Genomic DNA, 23,748 nt, shown 5'->3' with positions numbered 1-23,748 from the left:
GTCACTAAAGTTCGGTGCCATTTTTAACCATTGGAATTGGAAGTCAGACTAAAGCAGAAGTATTTTAAAGAAACTTCGGCCTGTAGTATTCTGAGAAAGTTTGTGTGTGTGTGTGTGTAAAATCTCCTGTCTGTGATGACTGCTATTCTGAGTATGGAGAGAGAGTGGGGTGAGTCTCCACAGACCTGAGTTCCTTCAGACCAATATACTACAATATAATAACTGTGTAATGTGTTCACTTTTTGCTCATCCAAGATTAATTTTGTGTTTTGGAATTATCTTGATTTATTTTTGAGAGGTTGGTTATTTTGGTTGATTCAAAATGTGGTGTAAACTGAATATTGTGTTGCTTGTCTGTTGTTTGATCAATCTCCTCTGTCGATTTATAACTAACAATAAATTTGTTTTTTTGCCAAACCAATGCTATCTGTTCTGTCATCATTGTGTATTCCAACTCACTGAAACACTCAGGATCCTACCATAACAGTCATGTGTACACAATGTTAATCTTAACTGAAGGCTGGGATACTTTTTGCACCAGTGGCTTTATAATCTTACTTTCCTTTATATTTTAAATATAATTTATTAATTCCAGTTCACAGCAAAGTTAATGTTTCCTCAAAAAAGAAAGACTTGTATTTATATATCAATTTTCACAAACTAAGGGCATCCAAACAAAACTTAGCAGCCAACAAAGTGTTGTTTGAAGTGTAATCTTTGTTATGGTACAGTAAACATGGCAGCCAGTTGTGTACAGCAAGCTCCCATACACACAGCAATGATTATGACCACATTATATTTTTACTGACACTGATTGCAGGATCCATATTCACAAAAACTGTTCTGATGGAACCTGCCCAACCCACAACCATTTCCAATTAGAAGGAGAAGGGCAGCAGCTACATGAGGACAACACCATCTGCAAACTGCCCTCCTGCCAGTCACCATCCTAATTTGGAAATATATCACAGTTCCTTTACTGGGTCAAAATTCTGGAATTCCCTCCCTGAAACAACATCATGGGTGAACCTACACAAAATAGACAGCAGCAGTTCAAGAAAATGACTCACCGTCATCTTCTCAGGAGCAGTTACGGATAGACAACAGATGCTCTAAGCTACCCACCCCGCCTGCTCACCACGGCAGTGCTCACATCCCCAGATGTATAAAGATAAAAAGTCCATCCTAAATTGTTTCCCAGATGTCCTGTGGCCACTCCCATGTTAAAGATTCTCTGACCCTGTGGAAACAATCTCTCAGTGTCCACCCTGTCAAGCCCCATAAGAATCCTATTTGTTTCAAACAGATTGTCTTGTATTCTTCTAAACCCCAGAGAATATAGGTCCGATATAACCAGCCTGTCATCACAGGCCAAGCCCATCATCCCAATGACCAGTTTGGTAAACATAGAGTAATGTTACTTGCAGTGCTGAATTTCATAATCATTCATGAAGTGACTGAATTTTCCACTCATGAATTGCGGGCCATTGTCATTCATCTAAGAATCACAGCATGGTTATGCTGCAGGAGGTTCTTCAACCTATCGTGACTGCATTGGCTCTTCAAAAATGTATCATTCCGAGTGCCAATCTTCTATTTGTTTATACCCTTGCATGAATTTCTAGTCAAATAATCATTACTTCATTGCCGAGTTCTTGCTTGGAACTGAAGTACAAGCAGGTAAAACAGATGCACAATACCTTCTTGAATGCAAAACCATGTCAGCAATGTCATGATGATTGAAATATGCTTTCAAACATTCAACAGTCTCTTTGGGAGTTGTTGACTGCTACCACTCCATGTCGTCTGAACAGTATTCAGTTGTGATGAGACAATCAGCTTCAGTGAGAGTGAAGATGTCGACTCCAAGCTTCATCATGGGCTTTCTGGGAAGAAATGTCATGAGCATGTCTTATCTTGTTAACTTGATGTTCAGAATAGGCACTGCACTAGCTGATGTGGTCCTTCATCTCATTGCTCATGTTTGGCCGGTGGAGCACTCTATTACTTCCCTCAGTCAAAATTCAATTACTTCATGGTTTGTGTAGGATGTGTTTCAGCATCTCTTTCCTCATCTCTTTAGGGATAATGACCCTGTTCCCTTTGTACATACCATCTTAGGCAATCACTTAATTTCTGTTTGTCTAGTAGTCTGTTACAGCAACACATATCCCCTTGATGGTTTTAGACTATCCTTTCATCACAACTTCCTGTAACGTTTGAAGAGTTGCATCTCATTGTGTAGTTTGCATGATCTAAGCAAGTCACTTGTCTGTCAGTCAATGCCCCTGCTGGTAGTTCTGATAACTTCCAGAGTACATTGTGCTATTGCTTCTTGTTGAATCTGAAATATTTTACACTTAGTATTAGCATCAACGTCATTCAGAGAGAATGAAGCTCTTAACAGTATGTTAATGATGTGCATCTGTTTTACCTGCTTGTACTTCAGTTCCAAGCAAGAACTCGGCAATGAAGTAATATCCTTCACAAAACTGTAGAGTAAGTAGAAGGAGTTTGAGAAAGATGCTTAGAATTGGCTTGTGATCAGACTCTACATCACTTCCCTTCTGCCAAACAGCTACTGATTGAAAAGTTCACAAGCAGAGACAATAACCAGACAATCTTTCTCAATCATAGAATTTTAAGGAGTGTAGAAGGAGACTGTTTGGCCCAGCATCATTCAGTATGTGTTAACTCTCTGGATACAAACCCAACGGGTTGCCCTCACTGCATGGGGATTACTCCAAGTCCTGTGTCACTGACATCACACTGCAGGGTGGCTCCATTGTTGACATCATAATCCCTCAGCACTGGTGATGTCATCACTAGGTGTTTGATGGGAGTGAAAGCTGCTTCTTGTTCTGTGTCCCAGTCCCACTGAACACCCTGCACTGTGAACTTGTATATAGGTTCACACTCTGATAACAGATTGGCTACAGCTTGATTGGGCAGTGCCCGTATGAGTCTACTGACATTTCAGGAGATCGAACTATTTTGTGAAAGCTTCATTACTGAGCTCACAGAGTCAACATTTCTGTGCATTGATGGACTCAGCAGGAACTCGCTCTGTGCAAAAGCCTTGTACCTGAATGGGTGACCAATTGAGTGCATATTTAGGTGCTGAACGAGATTGGAGGACTGGGTGAAAATCTTGTCACAAACACTGAATGCTTTCTTGTCTGTGTGAATCCTATCATGTGCCATGATGGTTAAAGACGTTGTAAAAGCTTTATCTCAAAGCTCACACTTGAAAAATTCCTCCCCACTGTGATTTATCTTAATGGACCGAGAGACTCAATGATCACAATAACAATTTTTATACATCTAAAACCAGAATGGTTTCTCCCATGTGTGAGCGCAAATGTGTGATGACATCAAGAATGTTCCTTTACACACCTCACATGTGAACCATTTCCCTACAGTGGAAACACATTGATGTCGTTGATTGTGATAACGTTGAATATGATTTTCACATATCTCACACATGGATGACTTCTCCCCTCTGAGATCGCTGGTGTGTGTGGAGATTCGATGACTGTGAGAATGATGTGACACACAAGTCACAAGGTAACTGGTCTCATTCCTCATTAATCTGTTAATGTTTGTGCAGGGTAGTTGAATCTGAGAATGATTTGTCACACGTTTCACATGTAAATAACTTTACACCCGTGTGAAAACTTTGGTACTGCCAGAGGCTCAATAAATTTGAGAAGGATTATTCATATGCCTCATTTATGAATTGTCTGTCCCCTGCTTGAATACATAGGTGTGTGTGGGAGCTCAATATGTCTGAGAATGATTTCTCATACAACTCACACATGAATGGTTTCTCACCTGTGTGAATACATTGCTGTAGGCAGAAGTCTCATAAGTCCAAGAACAATTTGTGACATACCCACACACAAATGGTTTCTCAATCAAATGAATGTGTTGGTATTTGCAAATGACAGATAAGCCTGAGAATGACTTAGGACAAACCTCGCACATGACTGGTTTCTCCCATGTGTGAATGTATTGGTGTCAGGGGGCCGACAGGAAAGTAAGGTTTCCTTATCAAACACTTGCCTTGTGAGACAGTGGCTTCTAATTCAGTGGCAGGAGTGGTGAGACCATGAGGCGGGAAGCATGGGAAGGTGAGGTTGGGACTTGCTGAGCAAGATATAAAGTTCACCCAACTGAAAACAAAAGCAACAGCAGCTGGGCTGACTGTTATTAACTATTCAGACTGGACAGAAAGAGACAAATCAAGTGATGTCTAAAAGAGAGACCAGGAATTGCAGCCAGAATGGTGAGCAGAAGGGGAGATGTCCTTTCTGTGGGCTGCCAGGCAGAATGTGGGAGGAAACATGGTCTGTGGTTGAAGACTCACATCTTGTGACAATCTAAAGACTCCTGAAGATTCATCCTGGCGTGGCTGTGGAAGGAATTGCTGGAGAAAGCCTCCATTTGGCAGTCAGTTCAGAAATGCTCTGGAAATTCAAAGAAACAGCCTTTGTCAGTCACTCAATGTTACCAACAGAGAAATAAGGGGAAGCGAACTTGTTTAAAGCTGAATGAGATTGCACAGGTTCTTGCTAAACTGATTATGCAGATAGAGAGATGTAAAGTATAACTGTGGTATGGGGTGTTTCAATAATATTAAAAGATAAAAATGAGTGTTCTATTTTCTGAGGTTCACTGCAATGTTTCCACTTATTTTTGTTGATCTGCATGGGCTTTCAAGGTCCCTGCACAGCATTGCTTCTGGAATCACGAGTCAGTGCAGTTAAAGGTGTTGCATGCACATGCAAGCAAGCAATTCAGAGGGAAGAGTGCTTCAGTTGGTGTTTTAAATGCTTACTCAGTATTGTTTCATAATATTGCCTTTAATTAGTTTATTGAAGTAATGCGTTAAAATTTGAAACCTTATCTTGTGATTGTTTAATGTTAGTTACTGGGAATTCAAACAATTTAAAAGTGAGTCAGTCTCTATGGGGATTGTAAAAATACATCAATAAATGTGACATCAAACGCCTCTCCACCCCTCTCACCCACTCCAACCTCTCCCCGACAGAACGTGCAGCCCCCTGCTCCAACCATAACCTCACTATAAAACCCGCAGACAAGGGAGCCAATTCTCTGACACCTCCTCCTACTGCCTCCTTGGTCATGACCCCACCCCTGACCACCAAATCATCATCTCCCAGATCACCCATAACCTCATCACCTCAGGTGACCTCCCACCCACAGCCTCCAACCTCATCGTTCGCCAACCCCGCACCGCCCATTTCTATCTCCTTCCCAAAATCCATAAATCCGACTGCCCTGCTCAACCCATTGTCTCTGCCTGCTCCTGCCCCACCAAACTTGTCTCCACTTATCTCAGCTCCATTTTCTCCACCCTGGTCCAGGAACTCCCCACCTACCTCTGTGACAACTCCCACGCCCTCCACCTCATCCAAAACTTCCAATTCCCTGGTTCTCATCACCTCATCTTCACCTGGACATCCAATCCCTATACACTTGCATTCCCCATGCGGATGGCCTAAAAGCCCTCCGCTTCTTCTTCTCCTGTCGGCCTAATCAGTCCCCCTCCACCGACACTCAACTGCTTAACCGAATTCCTCCTTACCCTTAACAACTTATCCTTCAACTCCTCCCACTTCCTCCAGACAAAAGGGATAGCCATGGGTACCCGCACAGGCCCAAGCTATGCCTGCCTCTTTGTAGGATACGTGGAACAATCCCTCTTCCACAGCTACACTGGCCCCATCTTCCACCTCTCCCTCCGTTACATTGATAACCGTATTACCACTGCCTCGTGCAGCTCGAACAGTTCACCCACTTCACTAACACCTTCCAACCCAACCTCAAGTTCACCTGGACCATCACCGATACCTCTCTCCTTCCTGGACCTCTTCGTCTGCATCTATGTTAAACGCCTGGAAACTGATTTATATTTCAAAACCCCCAAACCCACAGCTACCTAGAATACGCCTCCTCTCACCTACCTTCCTGTAAAAGTGCTATCCTCTATTCCCAACTCCTTCGCCTCCATCGCATCTGCTCCCAAGATGAGGCATTCCACTCCCAGACATCCCAGATGTCCTAATTTTTCAAGGACCTCAATTTCCCCTCCACAGTGGTCGAAAACACCCTTGACCACATCTCTTGCATTTCCCGCACCTCAGCCCGCACACCTGCAATAACAAAGACAGAATTCCCCTCATCCTCATGTATCACCCCATCAACACATCATCCTCCACCACTTCCACCACCTGCAATCTGACCCCACTACTAAGGACATTTTTCCCTCCCCACCCTTATCTGCCTTCCGTAGGATCGTGCTCTCCGTGACATCCTCATCCGTTCCACACTCCCTGGGTACCGCTTTGTGTAGCACCTACATTCAGTTTGTGACAAACAACTACACTTCCCAGTCGCGAACCACTTCAACTCCCCCTCCCACTCTTTGGTCCACATGTCCATCCTAGGCCTCCTCCAGTGCCATAAAGATGCCACCCCACAGCTGGAGGAACAGCACCTCATATTCCGTTTGGGAACCCTGTCTCCCAATGGTCTCAATGTGAGCTTCGCAAGCTTCAAAATCTCCCCACCCTCGACCTCATCCCAAGACCAGTCCATCTCGTTCCTGCCTCCTTAACCTGTCCATCTCGTCTCCCACTATTGCTCCTCCCACCTCACTGACCAAACCCCCAACCCCACTTCCTACCTACTAGCCTCATCCCTGCCTCTTTGACCTATCCATCTTCCCTCCCACCTACCTGCCCCTCCCTTCCCACTGACCAATCTACATTCCAACTCCCTACCTGCACTCATCTATACTGGCTCCATCCCTGCCTCTTTGACCTGTCCGTCTTCTGTCCACCTATCTACTCCCCACCCACCTGCCATCATTGCCTTCCCCTCTCTCTATTTATTTCAGAGACCCCTTCCCCTCCCACTTATGAAGAAGGGTCCAGACCTGAAACGTCAGCTTTCTTGCTCCTCTGATGCTGCCTGGCCTGCTGTGTTCATCCAGCTCCACACTGTGTTGTCTCAGACTCCAGCACTGGCAGTTCCTGCTATCTGTCAATGAATGCCATTCACATGTTAAAAAAAGTCTGGTCTTTATCACATTGCTATTACTCTGAGAGTCACACAGTGAGTAGGTCACCCCAAAAGCTGTTAACCCGAGAGTCGGACAGTGGGTAGATTGCCCCAGGAACTGTCATCCCAGGGAGGCATAGTGACGGGCTGTCCTAGAGGTGACTGGAAGGCGAGTAAGGGCAGACCACCAATTGCTGGTTTGCCAGGGGTGTTGGTGTTGCATGTATTGCTTTTTTATTATTTGTTTGTATCGATTTATCTCATATGTACTTGTGTCTGATGTTTTCTCTTATGGTGAGTTACAGTGGGATTTGGGGTTCGGTTATTATCCCCTTTTCCCTGTAAATTGTATACTGATTTGTTAACTGATTGTGTGGTGGGATTTAGAGTTCATTTTACTGTCCCCATTTCCCTGTAATTTGTTGTTTGCTTTTGTTTTGTATCTTTGTACGGTTCAATAAATAGAGTATAACTAGGAAAAAAAAAGATTCGTAGGAGCACAAAAGCTGACGTCTCCGGCCATCCTTTTCTGATGAAGGGTCTAGGCCCGAAACGTCAGCTTTTGTGCTCAAAAGATGCTGCTTGGCCTGCTGTGTTTGTCCAGCTCCACACTTTGTTAACTCGGATTCACCAGCATCTGCAGTTCCCATTATCTCTCATAACCAGATTCTCCTCATTTGAGGACTGACTCTGAGCTGGCTGGCCACAAGTAAGTAAAGGGTGACTTGGTGACAGGATACCAGTGTTTGTGTAGTTATTTCACTCATCCACTCAACCTTGATAGAGCTTGTCCCACTTATTCTGTTTAAAAACAGAACAGCACTTTGATATATTGAATTAAGAATATCATAGTGTTCAAATTTATATTGGCTTAACCATGACAAGAAACAAAAAAAAATTTAAATCCAACCAGGAGTCAGATTCTCCTCAGTTGAGGATTGACTCTGAACTGGCTGGCTACAGCGTGTTGTGCACTAGTAAATAAAGGGTAACTTGGTAATGGGATATGGCCTCTGTGTAGTTATTTCAGGATCTGTTTAAATATGTCCAAGCGTTGCCAACGTTGGATGATAAGGATGTAGAAGTCTGTCATTTTATCTGAGAAATTGGCTAAACAAATGAAATGGCGGTTGCCATGTGGGTATTGTTGATTCAAACAAAATTAATCATTGATCAATAGAGCTCGTGAGGTATTTGTATCACTGTCAGAGGAGGAATCGGGGTGGGGGGGAGGTGTGGTATTATGAGGTGGGAAAAAAACACTTTAAGTGCATATGAACTAGTGCTAGAGACCTACAAACAATGTTTTCGCAATCTTAGGAGGTCAAAGAATTTGAAAGTATCAAACAAAGTAACTTTGATACATGGATAAGGACATTGAAAACAGATCAGATATATGATGCTGTAATAAAGACTGTTGTTTTGATGGAGTTCAAAAATTTACTTCCTGAATCAGTGAGAACTCATGGAACAACAGAGAGTTAAAACTGCAAGCTTAGCAGCAGAAATGACAGATGCTTATGAATTGGTTCATAAATCAAAGTTTGGCTTCTGACATCAGTATCAATCTGGGAGGTATAGAAATCCTTAGGAAGTAAAGGATCAAAAGATCTCATTGGAGATAATGGAGATTCTTGACCATAGGTTAAAAAGAAACTGATCATGCAGGGAAGAGACGTAAAAAAGATCAAATGTTTTCACTGTAATAGAGTAGTATGCATAAAGTTGAAGTGTTGGTCGTTTAAGAGGTGTGGTAAACAAGATAACCCAGTGGGGTTTATTATAGTCTTAAAGCAGATCGCAGTGGAAGCTAAAGAGCTGCAAAAGCATGTACAGCCTGATCACAGATTGGTTAATAAGCAAGTACTAGATCTTTTTAAAGAAGTTATCTTTGTGTGTAGGGTTTACTCAAGTATACCAGGAGGAGTAGATAAAGAAATTAAAATTTTAAGAAATACAGGAACGAGTCAATCTTTGACAGTGAGAGATGAGGAGATATGTACTTTGTAAGGAGTATTGCCAGACAAAGTGATAATATGGGGAACAAAAACAAAAGTTGCTGAAAATGCTCAGCAGGTACGGCAGCATCTGTGAAGAAAACATCAAAGTTCACATTTTGGGTTCGGTGACCCTTAACTCTGAATTTTTTCACAGATGCTGGTGGGGGAAGAGAAGAAGAACTGAGGAAGGGAACACCCAGCTTTTGGCTGTAATCAAGAAACAGAAAAATAGCTTACACTTCTTCAAGCCCACAAAAGCAACTTCTGAAAGATAACTAAAAGTCCTTGATCTGTGAGAGCTTGAGCATACCCACTCAGGCTGCTTCTATTGTTCCAATTTTATAAAAAAAAACCCAAGGCCTCACAAGTTTGTTTATGTTCTCATAGATTGCTCATTACCTTTTGCACAATCTCTCTCTAGAAGAAACCAAGACAAAACACACCTCCAAAAGCCACAGCATTGTCATAATCCCAATCTCTCTAGACCTTCAAAGTTCTCCAGTCTTGGTCACAATCTGTCTTTATGGAAATGTATTTGCCTTGTACTCTCACTCTGTCCTCCTTCAGCTTCCTACTGCTCTGTCACAGTTTTATCTGAAAATGGTTGTTCCAAGTCATATTTTACCTTAGTTTTTCAGCAGTTTACAACTTACGTTCCTAGTGCATACTTATCCTTTTTATAACTATTCTAAACCTAATTGAGTTATGGTCACTGTTGCGAAAATTCCTCTAATAAAATTCCTCCCACCTGCATGGGATCATTTCTGACTATTAGGTCCAGAACTACCCCCATCTTTTTTGAAGCAGTTTGAGAATTTTGCTCCCTTTACTCAACCAATGTGTCTGTACATAGAGCTATATATATCCCGCTCTCCTCCCTTGTCAGCCTTCCACAAGGACTGTTCCCTCTGGGCCACTCTTCCTTCACTCCTGACAACCAACCCCTCTCCTCACAGACCCATGGTACCTTCCTGTGCAATCACAGAAGGTGTGCCTGTTTACTTCATCCCTCTCCACTGTACAAGGTCCCAAACACACTTGCAGCACTTTACTTGGACTTCAGTCAATCAAGCCTACTGTATTTGTTGCTCACAATGTGATCTCCTCCATATTGGGGAAATGAAGTGCAGTCTAGATGATTGCTTCGGAATCTGTGTTCTGTTTGCAAAAAAGACCCTGAACTTCCAGTTGCCTACCACTTCAACATACTACTGTGTTCTCCAGCCAACATCTGTATTAGGCTTGCTGCAGTCCTGCAGCAAAGCGCAGTGCAAGCTGGAAGAACAGCGCCTCATTTTCTGCTCAGGAATTCTGCAGCCTTCTGGATTCAATATTGAGTTCAACAATTTAAGGGCTTGAGCACCTTTCCCCATGTTTCCCCCACCCCACACACTTGGCCTTGTCATTACATAGGCAGCTATCAGCCAATGTTGGCCATTAATTGTCCCCATTAACAGCTATTCATTCCCCCAAATTGACTTTTAATCACTTCTTTGTCTGTCCAACCGTTTTTCCATCTCTTTGGTCTCTATCGCCACCTACTGTTTACTCCCCCCAACCACCGCCCACCCCATCTTCTGGAGAAAAACCATCCTTTCCCTAGCTCCCATCAGTTCTGAGGAAATTACTGGACCCAGAACATAATCCCTGATTTCTCTCCACTGGTGTTGTCAAACCTGCTGACTTTCTAGCAATTTCTGATCTAGTTCCAATTAACATTTAAGTCATTAAAATCTCTGACTATTTTTCTCTATTCACTCCTGGAACAAATACATCACTGGCTGTCCAGCATTTATTGCCCATCTCTAGTTACCCTTGAGCAAATGGTGCTGATCTGATCTTTAAAACCGTTGCAGTCCATGTACTGTATGTTGACCAACAATGCTGCCAGGGAGGGGATTCCAGGATTTTGACCCAATGACATTGAATGAACGGTGATATATTTCTAAGCCAGGATAGTGAGCAGCTTGGAGGGGAATTTATAGAACATAGAACATTACTGCACAATACAGGCCCTTCGGCCCTCAATGTTGTGCCGACTTGTCATACCGATCTGAAGCCCATCTAACCTACTCTATTCCATGTACGTCTATATGCTTGTCCAATGACGACTTAAATGTACTTAAAGTTGGCGATTCTACTACCGTTGCAGGCAAAGCGTTCCATTCCCTTACTACTCTCTGAGTAAAGAAACTACCTCTGACATCTGTCTTATATCCTTCACCCCTCAATTTAAAGCTATGCCCCCTCGTGCTCGCCATCACCATCCTAGGAAAAAGGCTCTCCCTATCCACCCTAACTAACCCTCTGATTATTTTATATGTCTCAATTAAGTCACCTCTCAACCTTCTCTCTAACAAAAACAGCTTCAAGTCCCTCAGCCTTTCCTCGTAAGACCTTCCCTCCATACCAGGCAACATCCTAGTAATAAAATGTGAGGCTGGATGAACACAGCAGGCCAAGCAACATCTCAAGAGCATGCTGCTGGGCCTGCTGTGTTCATCCAGCCTCACATTTTATTATCTTGGATTCTCCAGCATCTGCAGTTCCCATTATCACTGATACAACGTCCTAGTAAATCTCTTCTGCACCCTTTCCAAAGCTTCCACATCCTTATAATGCGATGACCAGAACTGTACACAATACTCCAAGTGTAGCTGCACCAGAATTTTGTACAGCTGCAGCATAACCTCTTGGTTCTGAAACTCGATCCCTCTATTAATAAAAGCTAAAACACTGTATGCCTTCTTAACAGCCCTGTCAACCTGGGTGGCAACTTTCAAGGATCTGTGTACATGGTCACCGAGATCTCTCTGCTCATCTACACTACCAAGAATCTTACCATTACCATTTACGATGGAACAGTGACTCAGTGGTTAGCACTGCAGCCTCACAGCACCAGGGACCCAGGTTCGATTCCAGCCTCGGGCAACTGTCTGTGTGGAGTTTGCACATTCTCCCTGTGTCTGCGTGGGTTTCCTCCGGGTACTCCAGTTTCCTCCCACAGTCCAAAGATGTGCAGACTAGGTGGATCGGCCATGCTAAATTGCCCGTAGTGTTCAGGAGTGTGTGGGTTATAGGGGGATGGGTCTGGGTCTGGGTGGGATGTTTCAAGGGGCAGTGTGGACTTGTTGGGCCGAAGGGCCTGTTTCCACACTGTAGGGAATCTAACCCAAAAAAGCCCAGTACTTTGCCTTCCGGTTACTCCTACCAAACTGCATCACCTCACACTTGTCCGCATTAAACTCCATTTGCCACCTCTCAGCCCAGCTCTGCAGCTTATCTATGTCTCTCTGCAACCTACAGCATCCTTCGTCACTATCCAGAACTCCACCGACCTTAGTGTCGTCTGCAAATTTACTAACCCATCCTTCTACGCCCTCATCCAGGTCATTTATAAAAATGACAAACAGCAGTGGACTCAACACCGACCCTTGCAGTACACCCAACTGGTAACTGGTCTCCAGGATGAACATTTCCCATCAACTACCACCCTCTGTCTTATTTCAGCAAGCCAATTTCCAATCCAAACTGCTATATCTCCCACAATTCTATTCCTCTGCATTTTGACAATAGCCTACTGTGGGGAACCGTATCGAACGCCTTGCTGAAATCCATATACATCACATCAACCGGTTTACTCTCATCTACCTGTTTGGTCACCTTCTCAAAGAACTCAATAAGGTTTGTGAGGCACGACCTACCCTTCACAAAACCGTGCTGACTATCCCTAATCAATTTATTCTTTTCTCGATGATTATAAATCCTATCCCTTATAACCTTTTCCAACACTTTACCAACAACTGAGGTAAGGCTCACTCGTCTATAATTAGCAGGATTGTCTCTACTCCCCTACTTTCACAGGGGAACCACATTTGCAATTCTCCAGTCATCTGGCACTATTCCCGTAGACAATGACGAGTTAAAGATCAATGCCAAAGGCTCGGCAATCTAACTTGCAGGTGCTGTTCTCATATCTGCTGCCCTTGTTCATCTAGTTGGAAATGGTTGCGGATTTGGAAGGCGCTGTCTCAGGACTTTTGGTGAATTTCTGCAGAGCATCTTGTGGATAGTGCAAACTGCTGTTCCTGAACATCAATGGTGGAGAGGATGAATGCTTGTTGGTGTGGTGCCAATCCAGTGGCTGCTTTGTCCTGGATAGTGTCAAGCTTCTTGAGGGTTGATGCAGCTGCACCCATCCAGGCAATTGGAGTATTCTATTACACTCCTGACATGTGCCTTGTAGACCGACTTTGAGGAGTCAGGACATGGCAGTATTTCTAACCTCTGACCTATTCTTTCAGCCAGTGTGTTTATGTGGTAAGTCCAGTTGAGTTTCTGATCAATGGTAACCCATCCCAGGATGTTTATCGTGGCAGATTCAGTGATGGTAGCACCATTGAATGTCAAAGAGCGGTGGTTAAATTGCGTTTTATTGAAAATGGTCATTGCCTGGCATTTGTATAATGTGAATGTTACTTACCACTTGTCAACCCAAGTCTGCTATTGTCCAGATCTTGTTGCATTTGAACATGGACTGCTTTGACATCTGAAGGGTCAAGAATAGTGATGAACATGGTGCAATCATTGGCAAACATCCCCACTTCTGACCTTATGATGAAAGAAAGGTCATTGATGAAACAGCTGAAGATTGTTGGGTCGAGGACATTCCCCTGCAGGACTCCAGCAGAGCTGTCCTGATTCTAACCAGCAAAAATTACAGCCATCTCCTGATGTGCCAGGTGTGGTTCTCACTGGTGGAAAGTTTGTACCCCCCCACTCCACCACCCCTCCTGGTACCCACTGATTCCAGTTTTGCAAGGGCTCCTTGGTGCCACAACTGGTTTAATGTGTCCTTGTTGTCAAAGGCTGTCAATCTGACCTCACCTCTGGAATTCAATATTTTTGTCCATGTTTGAACCAAGGCTGTAATGAGGTCAGGATTGAAGTGGCCCTGGCAGAACCCAAACTGGGACGATAGTGAGCAGGCCTTACTGCCTTATTATTCTAATGCTTTTCCTGAAATTTGATTACATATTTGATCATCTATCTCTCCCTCACTCTTTGGAATGTCTATTATATAGTGCATACCCAAGATGGTGTTTTACCCCCTAACTACTACTCACATGGTGTAACTTGATGATCCTTACAAGACATTATCTCTCCTCACTGATGCAATTGAATATTTGATTAATATTGCAATCTTCCATCTTCTGTGCCCCACTATATCATCTGAATACCCTGTAACTGGTTGCCAATCCTTCCCATCTGTCATCCAAGTCTCAGTTATGACATTGATATCGTAGCTACACATGATTATCTCTGCTCTCAGCTCATTTGCCTTAATCCACAGACTTGGTGCATAAATATATAATCCATTTGCTAAGCTCACTTCTCTCTTAACTAGCCTATATTTCCCCTGTATTCTTGTGTTTTAACTTCTGATTCCATTTCAGCTTCTCTTCCATCTGAACTACTTGTGAGGATCCAACCCCCTTGTGAATCTAGTTTAAACCTGTTCCAACAACATTAGTAAACCTCCAAAATGAGAATGGTGGTCCTGTTGTTTTTTTGACGCAACTTACCCATCCTGTATAGGTCACACCTCCCCAGAAATGGTGCTGAAACCCTTCATCCCACACCATCTCTCCAGTTATGCATTGATCTACTCTGTCCTATTTCCATTCTTGCTATTGGGTATCACCAAGACAGATCCAGAGTTTACTACCTTTAAAGTGCTGCTTTTCAATTTCTTGCCTAACTCCCTGAAGTCTGCTTTCAGGATCTCATTTCTCTTTCTTCCTATCTCATTGGTGCCAACATGGACCTCTGGCTATTCCCCCTTTTCCTTCTCTGTCTGCGCTAGCTTATCCATTAGTTAACCACATCCTGAAATATGCTATCCACAAGCCTCTTAGCCTCATGAATGAACTTTAGGGCTCTTCGCTGTCACTCAATCTCTAAAGCCCAAAGTTTAAATTTCTGTAGCCTGTTCATTTGAACCACCAGGAGCATCTAGGATTTCCCACATAGTGCAGGATGTGCAAATCCTGGGCCTCAGCTCCCCAGACAGAGCTCAACTATACATTATATGGATCTTTGCTTTTATCTTACGCTTATTCTTCTTAAAAGTAGACTAGAAGAATCTTATTCTTGTCTTTGTCAGACAAACAACCAGAACCCCTTAACTTGATTGAGATTTTACTTCAAGATGTTGAGAGGAACACTTTTCTTGGTCAGAAGTGAGCTTTGTTGAATGTAAGTGATACATACATTTTCAGAAAACTGATAATCTTTATGTTGTAATAATACTTAGAATGTCTCTTTAACCTTTGGGTATGTCCCATCTGAACCATGTAACATTAGATCTGTACATTTTAATATTGTTCTTCAATCATTGAGTTTTGTCAGATAAGATAGTGCTACTCAACCTTGTACCGAGTTTGAATTGAGTCAGGTATTATGACATAACTGAGCTGTCATATCTGGCTCAGATAGACTCAGAGTCATACAGGCCAGAAATAGACCCTTTGGTCCAACTTGTCCATGCTGACCACATTTCCCAAATTAAACTAGTTCCATTTGCCTGGATTTGGTCCATATCCTTCTAAATCTTTCGTATTCATGTACCTGTCCAAATGTCTTTTAAAGTTTGTAACTGTATCTGCCTCAGTTAGGTCTCTTATTTTTACTTGGAGTGCCTGCATTGTTTCCTCGAAAGAAAGCATCTTAGTATATCAAGATTATGTTCTAATTTTAGAATCTTGGAAGTCAGGAATTTCTTCCAATGATGTTTGATGTACTATATTGATGACTTTGTCCAGAATTACTTGTTTTGTTTGAAAACATTTCTGATTTCTGCACATCTTTTGGAAATATCCCAATTTCTTGCACAAGTGATATTTGATAAAGTTGGACAAACAAAGATATTAGTCAGAAGCAGAAATTGGCTGTTTGGCCCCTTGAACCCATTCAATAGATCATGGTTGATTTGCTCATGTCAGATGCTCCATATTCCTAGTTAGCCTTATAACCAATAATCTTTCATTCCCTTGCCTATCAAAAATCGATCTACTTCTGCCTTAACAACATTCAAGGACTATGCTTCTACTGTCTTCTGACATAGGGGATCCAAGGTTGCACAAGACTTTGGAAAGAAGAAAGTCTTTTTACATCTGTCTTGAAAGACTGACCACTAATTTTAAAACACTGTTCCCTAAGTTTTATATTCACCACAAAAGATAAACAATTTTTCAATTTTGTCAAGACTGTTCAGGGTCTTATAAACTTCAACCAAGTCACCTCCCACTCTTCTAAACTCCAGTGTAAACAAACCTAACCTGTGCAACCTATCCCCGTAAGACAATTTGCTCATTCTGGGTATCAATCTAGCAAGATAATAAAATGTGAGGCTGGATGAACACAGCAGGCCAAGCAGCATCTCAGGAGCACAAAAGCTGACGTTTCGGGCCTAGACCCTTCATCAGAGAGGGGGATGGGGGGAGGGAACTGGAATAAATAGGGAGAGAGGGGGAGGCGGACCGAAGATGGAGAGTAAAGAAGATAGGTGGAGAAGGTGTGGGTGGGGAGGTAGGGAGGGGATAGGTCAGTCCAGGGAAGACGGACAGGTCAAGGAGGTGGGATGAGGTTAGTAGGTAGCTGGGGGTGCGGCTTGGGGTGGGAGGAAGGGATGGGTGAGAGGAAGAACCGGTTAGGGAGGCAGAGACAGGTTGGACTGGTTTTGGGATGCAGTGGGTGGGGGGGAAGAGCTGGGCTGGTTGTGTGGTGCAGTGGGGGGAGGGGATGAACTGGGCTGGTTTAGGGATGCAGTGGGGGAAGGGGAGATTTTGAAACTGGTGAAGTCCACATTGATACCATATGGCTGCAGGGTTCCCAGGCGGAATATGAGTTGCTGTTCCTGCAACCTTCGGGTGGCATCATTGTGGCAGTGCAGGAGGCCCATGATGGACATGTCATCAAGAGAATGGGAGGGGGAGTGGAAATGGTTTGCGACTGGGAGGTGCAGTTGTTTGTTGCGAACTGAGCGGAGGTGTTCTGCAAAGCGGTCCCCAAGCCTCCGCTTGGTTTCCCCAATGTAGAGAAAGCCGCACCGGGTACAGTGGATGCAGTATACCACATTGGCAGATGTGCAGGTGAACCTCTGCTTAATGTGGAATGTCATCTTGGGGCCTGGGATGGGGGTGAGGGAGGAGGTGTGGGGACAAGTGTAGCATTTCCTGCGGTTGCAGGGGAAGGTGCCGGGTGTGGTGGGGTTGGAGGGCAGTGTGGAGCGAACAAGGGAGTCACGGAGAGAGTGGTCTCTCCGGAAAGCAGACAGGGGTGGGGATGGAAAAATGTCTTGGGTGGTGGGGTCGGATTGTAAATGGCGGAAGTGTCGGAGGATAATGCGTTGTATCCGGAGGTTGGTAGGGTGGTGTGTGAGAACGAGGGGGATCCTCTTGGGGCGGTTGTGGCGGGGGCGGGGTGTGAGGGATGTGTCGCGGGAAATGCGGGAGACGCCCTTGACCGCGTCTCCCGCATTTCCCGCGACACATCCCTCACACCCCGCCCCCGCCACAACCGCCCCAAGAGGATCCCCCTCGTTCTCACACACCACCCTACCAACCTCCGGATACAACGCATTATCCTCCGACACTTCCGCCATTTACAATCCGACCCCACCACCCAAGACATTTTTCCATCCCCACCCCTGTCTGCTTTCCGGAGAGACCACTCTCTCCGTGACTCCCTTGTTCGCTCCACACTGCCCTCCAACCCCACCACACCCGGCACCTTCCCCTGCAACCGCAGGAAATGCTACACTTGTCCCCACACCTCCTCCCTCACCCCCATCCCAGGCCCCAAGATGACATTCCACATTAAGCAGAGGTTCACCTGCACATCTGCCAATGTGGTATACTGCATCCACTGTACCCGGTGCGGCTTTCTCTACATTGGGGAAACCAAGCGGAGGCTTGGGGACCGCTTTGCAGAACACCTCCGCTCAGTTCGCAACAAACAACTGCACCTCCCAGTCGCAAACCATTTCCACTCCCCCTCCCATTCTCTTGATGACATGTCCATCATGGGCCTCCTGCACTGCCACAATGATGCCACCCGAAGGTTGCAGGAACAGCAACTCATATTCCGCCTGGGAACCCTGCAGCCATATGGTATCAATGTGGACTTCACCAGTTTCAAAATCTCCCCTTCCCCCACTGCATCCCTAAACCAGCCCAGTTCATCCCCTCCCCCCACTGCACCACACAACCAGCCCAGCTCTTCCCCCCCACCCACTGCATCCCAAAACCAGTCCAACCTGTCTCTGCCTCCCTAACCGGTTCTTCCTCTCACCCATCCCTTCCTCCCACCCCAAGCCGCACCCCCAGCTACCTACTAACCTCATCCCACCTCCTTGACCTGTCCGTCTTCCCTGGACTGACCTATCCCCTCCCTACCTCCCCACCCACACCTTCTCCACCTATCTTCTTTACTCTCCATCTTCGGTCCGCCTCCCCCTCTCTCCCTATTTATTCCAGTTCCCTCCCCCCATCCCCCTCTCTGATGAAGGGTCTAGGCCCGAAACGTCAGCTTTTGTGCTCCTGAGATGCTGCTTGGCCTGCTGTGTTCATCCAGCCTCACATTTTATTATCTTGGAATCTCCAGCATCTGCAGTTCCCATTATCTCTGATACTATATCAATCTAGCAAACCTTCTCTGAACTGTCTCTAATGCATTTACGTAATTCCTTGAAGAAAGAGACAAAAACTGGACATGTTGCTCAATATGCAGTTTTGCCAATGACCTGTATAACATGCTTACTTTTGTGTTTAATTTCTCTTGTAATACGAGATGACATTTCAATAACCTTCTTAATTATGTGCTGTCCCTGCATACTAATTGTATGGGACTCATTCACTCAAACACCTAGATCCCTCAGCTCCTTGCAATTTTGCCATCTTAGACAGTCATACAGCATGGAAACAGCCCATTTAGTCCCACTTGTCCGCGCCGAACAGACATCCCAATCTGACCGAGCTCTTTTGCCAGCATTGGGCCCGTATCCCTCTAAACCCATCCTATTCATTTACCCGTCCAGGTGCCTTTTAAATGTTGTAATTGTATCTGCCTCCACTACTTCCTCTGGCAGCTTGTTCCTTATATGCACAACCCTGTGCATAAAAATGTTGCCCCTTAGGTCCTTTTAAATCTTTCCCTTCTCACGTTAAACCTATGCCCTCTAGGTTTGTTACCACCAACACCCTCCCACCCCCATCTACCCCCTCCCCCCGATCCGGAAAATGATTTTGGCTGGTCATCCTATTCATGCCCATCATGATTTTATACACCTCTATAAGGTCAACCCTCAACCCCTAATGCTCCAGGCTTAAAAGCCCCAGTCTATTCAGCCACAGCCTTTAACCAAAACCCTCCAGCCCTGGCAAAATCCTTGTAAATATTTTCTGCACCCTCTCAAATTTAACAATACTCTTTCTATGGAAGCGCGACCAAAATTGTATGCAATATTCCAACTGTGGCCTTGCCAGTGTCTACTGTCGCTTCTTTTGCCACTCACCTAAGATATGTGGCCTCTGGTTCACAATCCTTCCACCAATGCGAACAGTTTCTCCCTCTTCACACCCCTCATAACTTTGATTACTGTTATCAAATCTTCTCTCAACCTTCTCTTCATTGAAGAGAACATGGCCCAGATGCGCAAGTGTTTCCTTTTCTAATGGTTATCCCTCACTCCCAAGTGAGTTAGTCAGCTGGCACCACAGGCTCAAGGGGCCAAAAGGCCTACTCCTTTTTTCTAATGTTAAGAGATAGGTGGACAAAGACCCCTCATTGTTAACTTGACGCATCCAGGTTAAAAAGGCGTGGTGGTGACACACAACTTACTCTCCATTAGATTCTGTTGTCAACTGAAGAGGGATCTCTGCCCTAAGCAGTGACAACACAAGTTTAGTATCACAGAAGGGATTAGGAGTGGAGGGGGGATACATTGGGTTAGGGCTACTGTGCAGATGACCTCCTGGAGACCCATGGATCTTAAGGTCTTCTTTATCCCGTTATAAAATGTAGAGATTCTATGTTCTATGTTCCCCACCTGTATCTTAGCAAGTGATCTGTGAGGTTTTACTTATCTCTCCATGCATGGTCTAGATGTCTTGGGTAGTGGCTTGATCACCAATTCAGTCTTCCTTAAAAAGACAGACAAGGACATAAACATCACCAAGAGAAAGCTATTAGTTTGGTGCCCTGATCTAAATTTCATTTTCATTAAAATGCATTTCAACCTGAATTGTTGTTTCAATGCATTACTCTATTTTTTCTGTCTTCTGCTGCCGGTCTCTACCCTTAATTACTGCGCCTCATCCAATTTTGCAACTTAACTATTGCCACCTATCCAATTCCAGAGATCTGGACAGATTTGCAGTCCATGATCATAATCTGATAATATTTTAAACAGAAATCAAACATTTATGATTGATTCAGGCAAAACATACTTCCTTTGTTCTTTCTTTAAAATGACCCACATTTTTTTATTTACATTATAACTAATTCTAGATGTTTGATATATCTCTATAAGTTTGTCCAAATTCAATATTCTGTTTACCCGCCAAACTCAAATGCATTGAAACCACTGAGACTGTGTGCATGCACTTTATCATTTCCCAGAACCCCTTTAAATTTTCAGGTAACTATTCCAGTTAAATGTTTTAGAATACCAGGGCATGTGAATCTTAATATAGTTTTTTGTCATGATATGCAGAAGTGTTTCCAGGCTCAGTGGTTTTGAGAATCCAGACACTTAATACATTTAGTGTTTACGTAGTACTTTCCCTGAAATGTGTAATTGCTGAATGGCTTGAGGGTGCCTCATCCATCACTGTGTTGTGATGTTGAAAGTCTGCAAACAGGGTCAGCATTTATTGTCTCCAATTTCTAAAAGTAAACGACCTCCATCCATTCCACATCAAACAGAATGGGTTAATTAGTATTAATCTAATACGGTTTCAAAAAAAGGGGTTGGGGCCAAGTCTTGTACATAATTACATCATCATCCTCCTCTGAGGAAATAAGTGTGTTGAACTTTTAGCAAAGGAAAAGCCCATCTCCTTTGTGAAATTCTCCTTTTTAAAACTCCTCGCCCACAGAGATGCATTTTCAACATCCCAATTTCCCCTCACTTAGATATTTTTACGCCAAAGGACATTGACAGCGAGTCAATCTTACCATCCAGAATTAAAGATTCACTTGTATTAACCAGTATTTGGGAGTTCACTCTGGCCAGAAAATGAAATTGCAAACATGGTAATTTCTAGAATTAAAATTTACCGAAGCTTTATGAACCAAATTTTTGAATCAACATTTTGTTGCAGATTTTTGCTTTACACAACCGCTGATGTCCTTTTAAGAAACCATTATATTAACTATACATGTTCCACACTGATACAGGCACAGACCATTCTTTCAAGTCGCCATACTTTCAAATTCCCATACATTCCCAAAATGCAAGCTAACTTCAAAGTATCCCCACATCTCGAACTTCAGGGAATGGTACATGAATGGTACATAACAACATTTAGCAACCAGTAAACAAAGGTGCACACAAACCAGACCACGAGGAGTTAACACTTCTAATAACGTTCAGTGCACTTGTACAGCACAGAAAACCAGCCTCCAGTTCTCTCTTTTTCCAGTTATAACTACTCCCCATTGTTTTGGGGGTACTAATTGTGCTGGCATATCAGCTACAGACCCAAATTCAGAGACTGCTGCATTCCACCCTGGAGTGCAGAAGGTATCCAGAGCATCAGGTTGCTTTTCCCTTCTCTTAAACATTTTCCCGAATCCCATCGTCATCGCCAAAAACATCTTGGATCACAAAATGTATTCAAATGGTTCTTTTTGGATTCGGTTAAATGTAGTTAAGAGAAGACTTGATAACATGAATTTACTTAAATATAAATGTGTATTAAGTAATAATGCAAATGAAAAAGAAAGAGGTAAAAAGCAATAAGCTTCACACTGTTCTACCCTCAGGGAACCCTCGATCTGGAGCCTTAGGTTTGTTCCTGGCACCATTCAGGATCCTGGTCCAAGATGAAGCCCAACAACGCGGAACAAAACAGTGTAATAAACAGCCGGTACAGAAAAAACAAGTATAGATTGCGCTGTCTTTGGTATGTACAGGAATGAGAGTTGCCCATCACAGGACATATTCAAGATCATGCAAGTGTTGAGTAACTTCAACAATTTTAGACCTTTAGCCTATCCTATACACAAATTTACATTTGTAAAGGTATTGGTAGAGCTTCCTGATTCCAAATACGACCAGCAAACCTTCCTTCTCTATCTGAGCGTATTTAAGTTTTGCATTTGCCAAAGTTCCAGATCCATATGCTATTAGGCATTCCTCTTCATTGGGCCAGCTATGAGCTAATGCTACCCTGCTGCTGTACAGGGATGCATCACATGTCTCACTTGGGACTGTAGTGTGCCAACACCTTAAAGGATGATAGCTGTTTCTTCACTTCCCTGAAACCTATGGCTTTTCTATGCGACCATTTCCAAGGTTGATCTTTTTTAAAAAAAGAGTTGATTGAAAGGTGCCAGGATGGAGGCCAGGTTGTGTATGAATTTTCTCTAATAATTCACCAGCCCAAGGAAAGGCCTAAGCTCTGGTACAAATGTGGGAGGCAGGACACCTTTGATTGCTGTCATTTTATCTTCCAATGGGTGTAACCCAGTGTTGTCAACTCTGTAGCCCAAATGGGTCACTTGACATGTCTGGGACACTTAACTTTCCCTTCCAAGGTGTACACCTGTCTGGTGGAAACATCTGAGGACTGTGTCTAACTTCTATAAGTGCTCCTTATTGGTCTTTCCGGTTATTAGCACATCATCTGGATAAATAGTGACCTGGGATACACCTTGTAAAATGTTCTCTGTCATCTGTTGAAAACTTGCACAGGCTGGTGATACACCAAATGACAGTCTCGTATAATGGTACAAATTCTTACGAGTATTAATTGTAGCATACTCTGGGAATCCTCATCTAACTGCAACTGCAAATATGCATGGCTCATGTCCAGCTTTGTGAAGGACAGCCCCTCAGCCAACGTGAGGAATATGGTATTTATCCAGCTGTGAAAAGCAGTTTAATACTCGTTTAAAATCCCCACAAAAGCAAATCAACCTATCGGGCTTCGCAATCGATATGACTGGTGGTGCCCATTTCACACCAGGTTCCATCCTTCTGATTTCTGCCTCTACTTTTGTACATAATCCAAGTGTCATTGGGTGGGGGTGCCTTGTAGAATCGCAAAATTGCTTCCTTGTCAATATGCAAGGTAGCCTTGGCTTCCTTGCTATTGCCTAGAATTTCCTGAAAACCTTCCAGATAGTTAATCAGGACTTCACTTATGCAGCCATTTTCTAATTTTAAAATGATACAATGTGAGGCTGGATGAACACAGCAGGCCAAGCAGCATCTCAGGAGCACAAAAGATTTTGTGCTCCTGAGATGCTGCTTGGCCTGCTGTGTTCATCCAGCCTCACATTGTATCATCTTGGATTCTCCAGCATCTGCAGTTCCCATTATCTCTGATACTACTTTAACCTCACTGCGAAGCCTCTTCCAGGGATGCCA

At 43.8% G+C, this 23,748-nt stretch overlaps 2 protein-coding genes and 1 pseudogene across 4 annotated transcripts in view; 2 read left to right on the top strand and 1 right to left on the bottom strand.

Moving 5' to 3' along the window:
* Nucleotides 1-23,748, bottom strand: part of LOC125446459 (zinc finger protein 271-like) — a 130,561-nt gene that overhangs the window by 57,281 nt on the left and 49,532 nt on the right. The gene's annotated exons all lie outside the window — the stretch shown is intronic.
* The window catches only part of LOC125446402 (zinc finger protein 271-like), a 61,614-nt gene that overhangs the window by 7,077 nt on the left and 30,789 nt on the right, over nucleotides 1-23,748 (top strand). Inside the window, exon 2 of one of the 3 annotated variants that reach the window (XR_009442941.1) lies at nucleotides 22,140-22,241. The exons of the other annotated variants lie outside the window; for them this stretch is intronic. The gene's annotated coding sequence lies outside the window, so the exon portion shown is untranslated. Of the gene's footprint in view, nucleotides 1-22,139; nucleotides 22,242-23,748 lie in introns of those variants that run through there. 3 annotated transcript variants of the gene reach the window in all.
* LOC125453051 (zinc finger protein 271-like) overlaps nucleotides 1-23,748 on the top strand; it is a 78,291-nt pseudogene that overhangs the window by 37,290 nt on the left and 17,253 nt on the right.

The sequence above is a fragment of the Stegostoma tigrinum genome, chromosome 34 (assembly GCF_030684315.1).
Source record: "Stegostoma tigrinum isolate sSteTig4 chromosome 34, sSteTig4.hap1, whole genome shotgun sequence".
Classification (NCBI taxonomy): domain Eukaryota; kingdom Metazoa; phylum Chordata; class Chondrichthyes; order Orectolobiformes; family Stegostomatidae; genus Stegostoma; species Stegostoma tigrinum.
Note: the sequence above shows the minus strand (reverse complement) of the source record. Positions and strands in the feature narration are given on the sequence as shown.